Genomic DNA, 12020 nt, shown 5'->3' with positions numbered 1-12020 from the left:
ACCACTGCTGTCATCCTTACCTCCAAGTGTTTATTCAAGTTAGATAATCTTTGGGTGCCAACAGCAACCATTGGAAGATATAGCTTGGACTGTAGCCTATAAAAGCCTATTCCTGCGTTTTTCCCGCGATCCATCAAACCCATTTGTGTCATCATAGTGGTCTCTAATTTGTGGTCAGATTCACTCAGGTGTAACAAACTTACATTTGCGCCTTTTTTCAATGCTGATTTGAATGTCATTGAGAAAACAGAGAAGTGACAAAGATTTGTTTCCTGCAAATCTCATTTCTGATTTTAAAAGGGGCTTCTTACGGCTGATTTTCAGCTGTAGTACTCACCAGCCCCATCTAGTCTACAGCCATAGCCATATCACTGCTACAGTTGTGTCAGACATTTTCCTCTGGGTTTGTGCCCCAAGATTACCAGGCTTGTTTTGTCCTACTGTGTGAAAGGCCCTGTCATGTTACATCAAAGATGTAAAATTTTCACAAAACATTTGCTGTGGAATAAATGAGGAGGGAGGGATCAAGTTCGGAGACAACAGACGAGCATTGTAAGGATGTTGCTCTGTGGATGTCATGTCTAGATTAGCGTCACACAATGTGTGGTTAACTGGTTGAAATGTATTATTTGGTGGAGCCAACATACCTCGCTGTTGTATAATTGACTTGTTACGTTATTGATGAAGATGAAACCCCTATTTGGCTACATGTTGCTACATGTTGCATGATAATGCTCAGTCTTGAATCCTCTTTCATCTTGCCGAAATGGATCTTGGTCCTGTTTTTAATGCACCTGTAATTGTCCCTGGTGTGTTTTATACGAAATATTAGAGTATTATGTTCAAATGGGAGTTTAGCTGTATTCAGGTTTTCACCATGCAATATAAACAAGGTTAATATCTTGTGACATGCTCAATTACGCTCCACACAGAACAATAGAGCTGTTGAACCTAGGCTACAGCACCCACCATGAAGCAGTAGAGACAGACAGACTGAGAGGGAAGGGAGATACGTTAAATTAGGCAGAGAGGGCTTTCTGTCTACCTGACAAGTCCGAGACTAGCCAGAGAGAAAATTGTGAGAGAAGTACAAGTCTGAGCGGACTTCACAAATATCACTACCCCCCCCAACCCCCCAGGGGCAGCTTAGTCCGAGGCCTGTCAGTCACAACCCCCCTCCCTGCTCTGTAATCCGGGGACGGCACTGAGAAACCTGCAGGCCTGATAAAGCACTAAAAGAGATGACCAGACACCCTGGCTCTCTGGGCCCACTCTGGGGTAGGGGGATAGGTGGAGGGGTGAGGGGGCAGAGAAATAGAAAATGTTCCCAAATTGATAACAGCCCAAGTCCTCGGTCTGGTTCCACCCAAACTCTCTCAACCCAGACCGGCAAATCCTCCATCCCCTACTTCCCTGTCTGTGCCCTCGTGCCCACTATCTAGCACAACCACTTGGCACAAGCAGAATGCAGGGTGAATCCACAATTGTCTGGCCTCTGCCTTGCTAGTAGAGGGAAAAGTGAATTTGCTTCTTGCTTTAATGAAGCGTGTCTGCCCTGTGCCCGTGAGGCAGCTACACATAGTGAAGGTACCAGGGGAAGATACAGTCAGTAATTAGGGGTCGCTAGGTTCAGGTGTCGTTCAACAGAACACCACAGAAGAAGACATTATACAGCCACATTTCCATACAACCCTGAAGGCAGAAAAGGAGCTTGATGATAAATATTCATGCAAACAGTGATGAATTGCATTGCCTCCAGGTGCTGTGGCACTTTGAAAGCCCTTCATGCTGTCTCTTTTATCAGAGGGTGGCCTCTCGACTAAACCCTCACAGACCACGGTACAGCATCTGTAACAACCAAACTACCAATTATCATCTCAGATCATTTACTGATGCTGAAACAAACACTGCTCTTTAAAAAGGCCTTGTGTTTTCTAATGACCCTCTCAAGGAAGACTGGCTTGATTGAGTTGATTGGGTTGCTTTTGCCTTCAAAGTTGCAATCACTTATCAAGTGATATTTTAATACAAATCTAAGAAAGGTAAACAGTCCTTAGTTAAATTGCCATTATGCTGGCAATCATATAATAGTCTGCATAGTGGTATGCTTTTGATCAGGGATAGGCTACTAGATATTTTGTCAGAGCGAATCATCGGAGGACCGGAAAATTATAATAAAAGTTTGTACACTGCAAATTGACCACAATTAAGCCTAAAAAGAGATTATATTTGAAAAAGGACAATCATTTCATAAAACTGGTCCGCGGGCTGCCCGTTGCCAACCCCTGCTTTATATCCAGTGAAACTTTGCAGTTTGCACATCAGTTTCAGTATGTAATGGAGGCAATAAATGTACACTTGTCATCTTGTTGAATGTGTATACTTTGGCGTGCTGCCTGGATGGTTATGGGAAGTCACAATTTCATGTGGTGGAGGGGTCGAGGTTGGAGGGATAGAAGGATGACAGGGTGGAGATAGAGAGGGATGCAAGTATGGATTAAGAGGTGAAGGAATGGAGGATCCACATTGTAATGGAGAAGGACCCGAAACTCTGGGACCTGCCAAAGATCCTCTCCTGGATCAAAACGCTGTATTTATTGGACTAATTAAAGGTATGTGGTGGAGCAATCGTGTGCTGGTCCTACTTTATTTCTAAAAGTTGTCTTTGGCCCAGCACCCCTTAACAAGTGATGTGTGTTGACTATAAAGACTATTGGGCTGTGGACTGAGCAGCGGCATGTTGAGAAGCAGCCCCCAACGGGTGATTCATACCAGCCTCATCACGGGCAACAGACAGGACATCCAGGCCTTTATTATCTCCATCCATCACCATCACTTCATCAATCTAGGGCCCTGTGAGCCAGCTCTCCTCTCCAGCCAGTCCCTTAATAGCCATCCTCACACGCTGCCGATGGAGAGAGATTTCCACACACACACACACACACACACACACACACACACACACACACACACACACACACACACACACACACACACACACACACACACACACACACACACACACACACACACACACACACACGGTGTGGTGCTAGCCCCCTAAGGGCCTCTCTCTGACAGACCATCCAGCATTGTGGAAGACACAATCCAGCCACACTCATAAATACTCCCTACTGTTACTAAACAATGTGTCTGTTCTCCTCTTTGATATGGCCAGTATGGATTTGCTTTAGGAAAGGCAAGGCACAGTAATATGTAAGACGATAGGATTTACTTGACTATTTCTGAGAGTATTTGTGGTGCATAGTGGTTTCATTTTACATGTGCGAAAGAAAGTTTCCACTTGAATGAATTGATTTCTGAATTGGAGGCCTTATTCCTTCTTGGTATGGAAATACATATTTCATGTCAGATATATGCGAAGGGGATATAAAGGACAAACAGGATGTCTCCCGTGTGTATTTGATTTGTCCAAACTGGTTTGTCTTATGTATTTGTCTCTAAACGGACATACATGGAATATCATTACAATGCATAACGGGAGTCAATTGGAGAGTGGTAAATCAATGTTCTATTTGGGGTGGCAGGTAGCCTAGTGGTTAGAGCATTGGACTAGTAACCGAAAGTTGCTAGATTGAATCCCCGAGCTGATAAGTTAAAAATGTGTCGTTCTGCCCCTGAACAAGGCAGTTAACCCACTGTTCCTGGGCGGTAATTGTAAATAAGAATTTGTTCTTACAGTTTTTTTCGATTGCTAAACGACAGTGGGCACAACTGGAGTCACATGTGCAAAACTCTAACTACAGTCTGCACTACCAACAGTCACCTGAGCTAAACAGTTCACATCACCTGCAAAACTCATTCCAAGCAACACAACTCTTAGCACATGGCTCAAAACACGCTCAGTGCAGCCAAACACTATGCACAACCCTCACTGAGATAACACACACTGTCACTCAGAACACACTGAGAGTAAAAACACTAGCATCAAACACCAATACAGAAAATACAAACTTTTCATCTTTACAGTTTGAACAATTTCAGTGACTTCATACAAAGTAATATTTTCTTCAAAGAAAAGAGTGACATTCTTTCACATGATTTATTAAAATTTTTAGAACATAACAATTCTTTAAGGTAAATGAAAATTAGCAGTTTGCTTCAATAGTCTGTAGTAATTTACGGAATTAACGTAATGAGAAAAAAAAGGTAGAAACTAAAAGTACATACTGTAATTCGAACAAATAATTGAGGGGCTAATCCTGCCTCTCTCTAGCATCAGGCCACAGGTTTTCTTCAACATCACATCTAATGTTTTCTCTTGCCATGCACCTGGGGAGGAACCTTCTGGAGTGCCTTATCCATCCCTGGCAGTCCTCTGGACTCGTGTCCTCACATCCGGCACGCATGGCTTCCAAAAGAGACATTTGGTCATGTGGGTGGTGACCAAACACTTTCCACCTCCAGGCAGAGAAAAACTCCTCTATTGGGTTGAGGAAGGGTGAATATGCAGGCAGGTACAAAACCATAAATCTGTGATGTGCTGCAAACCAATCTGTGACAGCTGCAGAGTGGTGAAAAGCAACGTTATCGCAAACTATGACAAAAACTTGGGGGTTTCTTACTGGCTCCCCCTGTTCTGCTGGCACTAGCTGAGCATAGAGCTGTTCTAGGAAAGCTATAAGCCTTTCTGTGTTGTATGGGCCAATGAGTGGTGTGTTGAGAAGCAAACCATCATTGGCCATTGCAGCACACATGGTGATATTTCCCCCCCTTTGGCCTGGAACCTCCACAGTGGCTCTTTGACCTATAACATTCCTTCCTCTGCGCCGTGTTTTGGCAAGGTTAAATCCAGCTTCATCAATAAATACAAATGAATGTGGTCTTTCCAGTGCTTCCACCTCCATTACTCTCTGAAAAACAGTAAGTGCACAGTTTTACTGTAGAAATGCTAGTGTTTTTTTTTACTGTAAATATTTTGTATAGCTGTGTACGTAACCTCAGACGTCTTACCTGGACATATTGGTATCTTTGCTCTTTTACCCGTTCACTGTTTCTCTCGAACGGTACAGTGTATAACTGTTTCATTGTAACTTGGTGTTTCTTTAGGACTCGAGCAATAGTTGTTGTGCTGACAGAATTATTCATTTTCAAATATATCATTATCAGCCAGCACTCTATCTTGAATCTCCCGCAGTTTTATTGCATTGTTGACAACAACCATGTCAACAATAGCATTTTCCTGCGCATATGAAAATATTTTTCCTCTTCCCCCTATTGGGGGCAGCCTTTGGGTCCTGTTGTAAAAATATATTTTACAGTCAAACTTACTGTAATATATATCTGTGTAAATATTCTATAATTGCAATACAAAATAGATTCCTGTAATGTTTTCATTTACTGTAAGGATGTAACTCTCACCTGTTTGCATGATGGAAAATTCGCATTAGAGATGCCACTGTGGATCTTTGCAGATTGGGTTGCACCCTCAACTCTGCCTCTCTCAATGAGAGACCATGGTTCACGACATGGTCTATAAGTGTAGCCCTTATTTCATCTGAAATAACAGCTCTTTGTCTTCCTCCACGCATCCTCCCTCTCCCTGCCACCCTTCTCCCTCCACGAACCCATCTTCCTTGTTCCATTTCCAAAATGAGTCTTTCTGAGCTCTACCTATATATACTGTAATATGTGTGTGTGTTCACTAACAAGTCTAAAACAAGACACCTGCTTAGCCTTTCAGCTGAAATTGCAATCAGCAGTGTTTGAAAGGCACAAGGCTGAAATCTATTCCGTTTTGAATGTGTGGTTCACAGTTTTGACAGCAGTGTGTTAGCATTTGAACAAAGTGCTGTAAATCCACAGTGTTGTGCAGGTTGTGGTTAAAGTCATGGGATAAGTGTGTAGAGTTTTGAAAACTGTGTTCAAGCAATGAAAAACTAACAAGAGTTTGGTCCACATGAACTGCTGCTGTGCAGACTGTAGTTAGAGTTTTGCACATGTGACTCCAGTTGTGTCCACTGTCGTTTAGCAATCGAAAAAACTGTAATTGACTTGCCTAGTAATATAAATAAAACATTTGGAGAATTATTGTATTTTCAAACTAGGAGTATTGAATCATGTACTGTACCACATAGTGTTATGTCACTGTTATTTTAATATACGTTTGAGTGAATGAACGCTGAATAATATTAACTTTTCCTTTTATCTTATTTGAGTCATCCACATGACTGAATTGATCCTCATATATGTATGGGCTTCTCCTCGGGAGATTAAACATTGGGCTGTGAAGTTTACACAGGTGCTTTAACAGAACTGGACTGATAGAAGTAGAGAGGGATGGGGGAGAAAGAGAGAGAGGGAGAGAGAGAGCGAGAGCAACAGGGAGAGAGACAGAAATACAGAGGGAAGGCGAGGGAGAGAAAGAGAGCGAGAGGGAGGGAGGGAAGGTGGGTGGGAGGGATGGTAATGAGACAATGCTTTTAATGTGTCTGTCAAAGTGGAAATGTTTGGGTAATGGTGGCTTCCCTTGCGTCAAAGCAAACAGCAAATACATTGACACAGAAACTTTTTGTGCTTTCAGAGCGTTTTTCTGTTTGGAAAGTTGAGATTGCGGTTTCTTTGTTTACTAATGCTCCCTTGAGGTCTGTTTGGAGATGGATTCCCTGTGTTTTGGTTCACAGTCTCTCTGTGTGTGTGTGTGTGTGTGCATGTGTGTGTGTGCGTGCGAGCATGTGTGATTTTGTCAAGCTATTATTATCTAAGCTAGAATAACAAAACAAGTTAATAATAATTTGTTATGCTAACAACTGTTCAAAATTACACTCTGCTTCACAGTGTCATTATGCAGAGCAAGCATTATTCTATTATTTTCTGACAAATGTCCAGGGTCTTGCAAGTGATACAATTTATACTTAATTCATTTTTGTGTAGTTATATAAATGAGCAATGTTATTTTGCTCCGGAGAGTTGTGATTATGTGCAGCTCACCCTGCATTAACATAAATAACATGAGCATGTCTACTTCTGCTAAGCTCCCAATAAAGCAATGGAAACAATCAAGCATGCTAGAAAAGTGCTAAAAATAGGGCACGTTAAAATATGTAACCTAAGAAACAAGGTTCGTAAAATCAATAATTTGCTAGTAACAGATGACATTCATATTCTGACAATCTCTGAAACTAACGGGGATCGTTAATAAATACACATGATATCACTATCTGTGATATTTCTACCTTCTACCTAACTTTCTCTCAGTTTATGGCCATGGACTTTTGGGCAGGTATGTAAACATGTCATTGTTCAGGTGTGTGTGTGTGTGTGTGTGTGTGTGTGTCTGCATACCTGCATATGTGTCTATGCATGTGCATCATTGCGTGCGTCTGTGTGTGTTTGTGTGTGTATGTGTGTGTGTGTGTTTGTGTGTGCCTGTCAGTGAGTGTGTGTGTTTGTGTGTGTGTTTGTGTGTGCCTGTCAGTGTGTGTGTGTGTTTGTGTTTGTGTGTGTGTGTGTGTGTGTGTGTGTGTCTGCATACCTGCATATGTGTCTATGCATGTGCATCATTGCGTGCGTCTGTGTGTGTTTGTGTGTGTATGTGTGTGTGTGTGTTTGTGTGTGCCTGTCAGTGAGTGTGTGTGTTTGTGTGTGTGTTTGTGTGTGCCTGTCAGTGTGTGTGTGTGTTTGTGTTTGTGTGTGTGTGTGTGTGTGTGTGTGTGTGTGTGTGTGTGTGTGTGTGTGTGTGTGTGTGTGTGTGTGTGTGTGTGTGTGTGTGTGTGTGTGTGTGCGTGTGTGTGTTTGTGTGTGTGTGTATGTGTATGTGTGTGTGTTTGTGTCTGTGTGTGTTTGTGTGTGCCTGTCAGTGAGTGTGTGTGTGCACCAGCACAGCTATCTTCTCGTCATTCCAGTCATGTCACTGGCCAGACACTCCATTATCAGGAGATTCTTTTATCTGCTGACTTCAGATGTGCCTGTCATCCAGTCCAATTATACACAGAGAAATAGGTATTGTTACACTCCGGGGGATTGATTCAAGACACAATAGAAAAGTGGAGAAAGGACTGTAGGCTGCAGAATGATCTATATACACATATTCAAGCACGCACACATGCAGAGACACACCCACACACCAACAAACACACACGCATGCACACATACACCTGAACATTGATACGTTCACGCAAAGATCTTCAATCAATACTGAGGGAAACTACTGCATAATTAGGTATGCAGATAGTAATATGATCATTGTTTAACTTCACTAAACCTACTGTAGTTGATTAATACTGTACCTACCACCCAAGCAAGGAGTGTCTGCATGACCAGAAGGCTGAATCTTACAGCCAAACACTGTCTTATTGGACTTTTTAGACAGTCAGACACAGTGTTTCCCAAACTTGGTCCGGAGAACCCCAACAGGTGCATTTTGGTTGTTGCCCTAGCACTACACAACAGATTTAAATAATCAAAGATTGATGATGGGTTGATAATTTGAATCAGCTGTGTAGCACTTGCCTGGCTACCCAGACCCCTTGCTCCGGCCAAACGATACGCCACGCCCACAAACGTTAGTCTCTTCCCCTGCAATGAGTCTGGATCTGAGTACCTCCTTGACTCTTCACCGAATGCAAACACATTAGTGGCCGTCTGATTGGTCCAGAAACCGATGGGTTGGGCCAGAGCCAGAGCCTCACACTGTTTGGGATGGTGCTTTAAAGAGATGGCCAGGTGGAGGAGTGGGAAGTTGCTGTATCTCAGATAGAAAGTCTGAGTCTGCCCTTCTGTTTGGATTGCAGTTTAGACAGACATCAATCAGCAAGACTGACACGAGCTGTCCTATTCCACTGCTTCTCTCTCACTCGGTCTCTTTGATGAACTGACAGTTCATGTCAGGAACCTCCATTTACCTACTTCTACCACTCAAAGAGAAAATATCAAATTGAATACAATAGTACAGCTGAATGTCCCATTCAGATATTAGACAGCTTGTTGTGCAGACTAGTTTCTGACAGCCCAAAATGTAGGGAATAGTTGACAGTTTCTTAGTACATGGATTTGTTCATTGCGGAAATTACAGCGAATTTACAGTGTAGCCCTGACCGGAGCTCAAATCTGGGTCCAGCGACTGACAGTCTAACATCTTAGTCGCTACGCCAAGATACCCGAACGTCTTGACAAGGGTTAAGGTCACTGTTATATCATGCATGATATACAATAAATTTATTCTTACTGGAAATTACTTAGCTCATAAATCATTCAATTACGGATGTCAGGTGTAGCAAGAGCCCAATTTTGTGACATGCCAAGAAGGTGGACGTCTCCGTTTAGACCAAACTGCCATGATTTGTCAACACACTGTGTCACTGATGGCTGCCGCATGATGTCCTTGCTCCTGATATTGATTCACTGATGTGGAACCTGGCTGGCTGAGATGGTGGGGGCTACATGGGGAGAGGATTTGCTCTCCAGTTAAGCTTTTTCTCTGTGCAGATTCCTACTGGGCCATGAGCAGAGATGTGCACACACACACACGCGCGCGTGCGCGCGCGCACACACACACACACACACACGCACGCACGCACACACACACACACACACACACACACACACACACACACACACACACACTACATATGCTCCCTTTATCCCCAGCCAACTGCTTATGTTTTATATCCTGACTCTTCCCAATCCACCCAGGTAGCCTAAGTTTGAAAATGAATAAATTCCCTCATCCAACACTGATCATTAATAATTCATTAAATTGCAGCATGCTGTCAGTTTAGAGTAGGTAGCACTATCTAGGTAATAGTTCTGCTGATTGATCCCTTGAGCCAGAGAATAAATATCGGTTTCCTGGATAATTGCATTTTTCTTAGATTACTGTTCATTAAGTATGTAAAGAAATGCTGTGAAATCGTTAGGATGGGTACAAACCAGACCTGGGTTCAAGTACTGTTAGAATTATTTTTACATTTGAGCATGAAATGCCAGATCAGCAGGGTTTGCAGTTTATGGACTATTCTGCTGGTCCATTAAACCAGGCAATCTTAATCAACCATAGATAAAGTTTTTGAACTGATTTCAAATAATAATTCAGTTTTTTACCACTTTGGTACTATTTTAAAAAGTATGTGGTACATTTTTACAACTCAGTACAAAACTCCAAACTGGTCACACTTAATTCAAAACCTGACATTGTGCATTCATTTGGATTGTAAACATCTCTCACCACACAACTATTCATTCAAAATATATGTTTATTTTGAAATGTAATGAGTACATTGGTTTAATCACCAAAACACAATGATATCTTTTCAATTTAGTTGTTTTAACTACCAGTTCATCTAATAGCAAAGAATGCAAGATATGTGTATGAAATCGCCCTTAGAAGTGCTGAATGTAATAGGCTACAGTACTGTAAATGACAATAAATGACACAGTTTTCACATTAGACAATACACTTGCATTACCCAACAAAATGGACAGAAAATCTATTATTTCCATAGTACAGTATCTATCCAATGTATAATCCAAGGTGTGATCAATGAAGACATCCTCTACAATCTTTCATGCAATATTTCATTGTATTTTTCAGATATAATGTAAGAAATTAAATTAAACAAATTTAAAGAATGAAAACAAAATATGACGTTTAGCACACATTCATTTGCATCAAGTCTTTCTTGAGCATTTGGCCATAAATTCTCATCCACATCACAGTGAATGTCCTCATTGTTCACGCTCCTAAGGAAAAACCTTTTGGCATGGTGAATCCAAGATTGACATTGGTTTGCATTAATGTCGTCGCATGCCTCAACCTGAACATACTCGGCCCGAGTATATCCTGCAGACTTACCGATTTCTTGGCGAAATGTTCTCATGATCGAATTGACAGTTAATCTTTTCAGATTGGGGTGAACTAATATGGCAGCCTCTGCCATGGTAAGGCCTCTGTTTACCACATGGTCAACGACGATGGCTCTGACTTCATTAGACACAACAGTTCCCTGCCGTCTACCTCCCTCTCTCTGATGTCCACCTCCCTGACTGGGCCCATGCCCACCTCTTTGACCTCTTTGACGGGGCCCATGCCCACCTCTTTGACCTCTTTGATGTGGCGCATGCCCACCTCTTTGACCTCTTTGACGGGACCCATGCCACCTCTTTGACCTCTTTGATGGGGCCCATGCCCACCTCTTTGACCTCTTTGATGTGGCCCATGCCCACCTCTTTGACTGGGCCCATGTCCACCTCTTTGACCTCTTTGACGGGGCGCATGCCCACCTCTTTGACCTCTTTGATGGGGCCCATACTCACCTCTTTGACCTCTTTGATGTGGCCCATGCCCACCTCTTTGATGGGGCCCATGCCCACCTCTTTGACCTCTTTGATGGGGCCCATGCCCACCTCTTTGACGGGACCCATACCCACCTCTTTGACGGGGTCCATACCCACCTCTTTGACCTCTTTGATGGGGCCCATGCCCATCTCTTCGATGGGGCCCATGCCCACCTCTTTGATCTCTTTGACGGGGCACATGCCCCCCTCTTTGACCTCTTTGACTGGGCCCATGCCCACCTGTTTGACTGAGCCCATGCCCACCTCTTTGACCTCGTTGACGGGGCCCATGCCCACCTCTTTGATCTCTTTGATGGGGCCCATGCCCACCTCTTTGACCTCTTTGATGGGGCCCATAACCACCTCTTTGACTGGGCCCATGCCCACCTATTTGACCTCTTTGAAGGGGCCCATGCTCAGCTCTTTGACGGGACCCATGCCCACCTCTTTGATCTCTTTGATGGGGCCCATGCCCACCTCTTTGACTGGGCCCATGCCCACCTATTTGATATCTTTGACAGGTTCCATGCCCACCTCTTTGATCTCTTTGATGGGGCCCATGCCCACCTCTTTGATCTCTTTGACGGGACCCATGCCCACCTCTTTGATCTCTTTGATGGGGCCCATGCCCACCTCTTTGACCTCTTTGATGTGGCCCATGCCCATCTCTTTGACCTCTTTGATGGGCCCATGCTCACCTCTTTGACCTATTTGACGGGGCCCGT

This window comes from Oncorhynchus clarkii, chromosome 2 (assembly GCF_045791955.1).
Source record: "Oncorhynchus clarkii lewisi isolate Uvic-CL-2024 chromosome 2, UVic_Ocla_1.0, whole genome shotgun sequence".
Classification (NCBI taxonomy): domain Eukaryota; kingdom Metazoa; phylum Chordata; class Actinopteri; order Salmoniformes; family Salmonidae; genus Oncorhynchus; species Oncorhynchus clarkii.
This window is presented reverse-complemented; position numbering follows the sequence as displayed.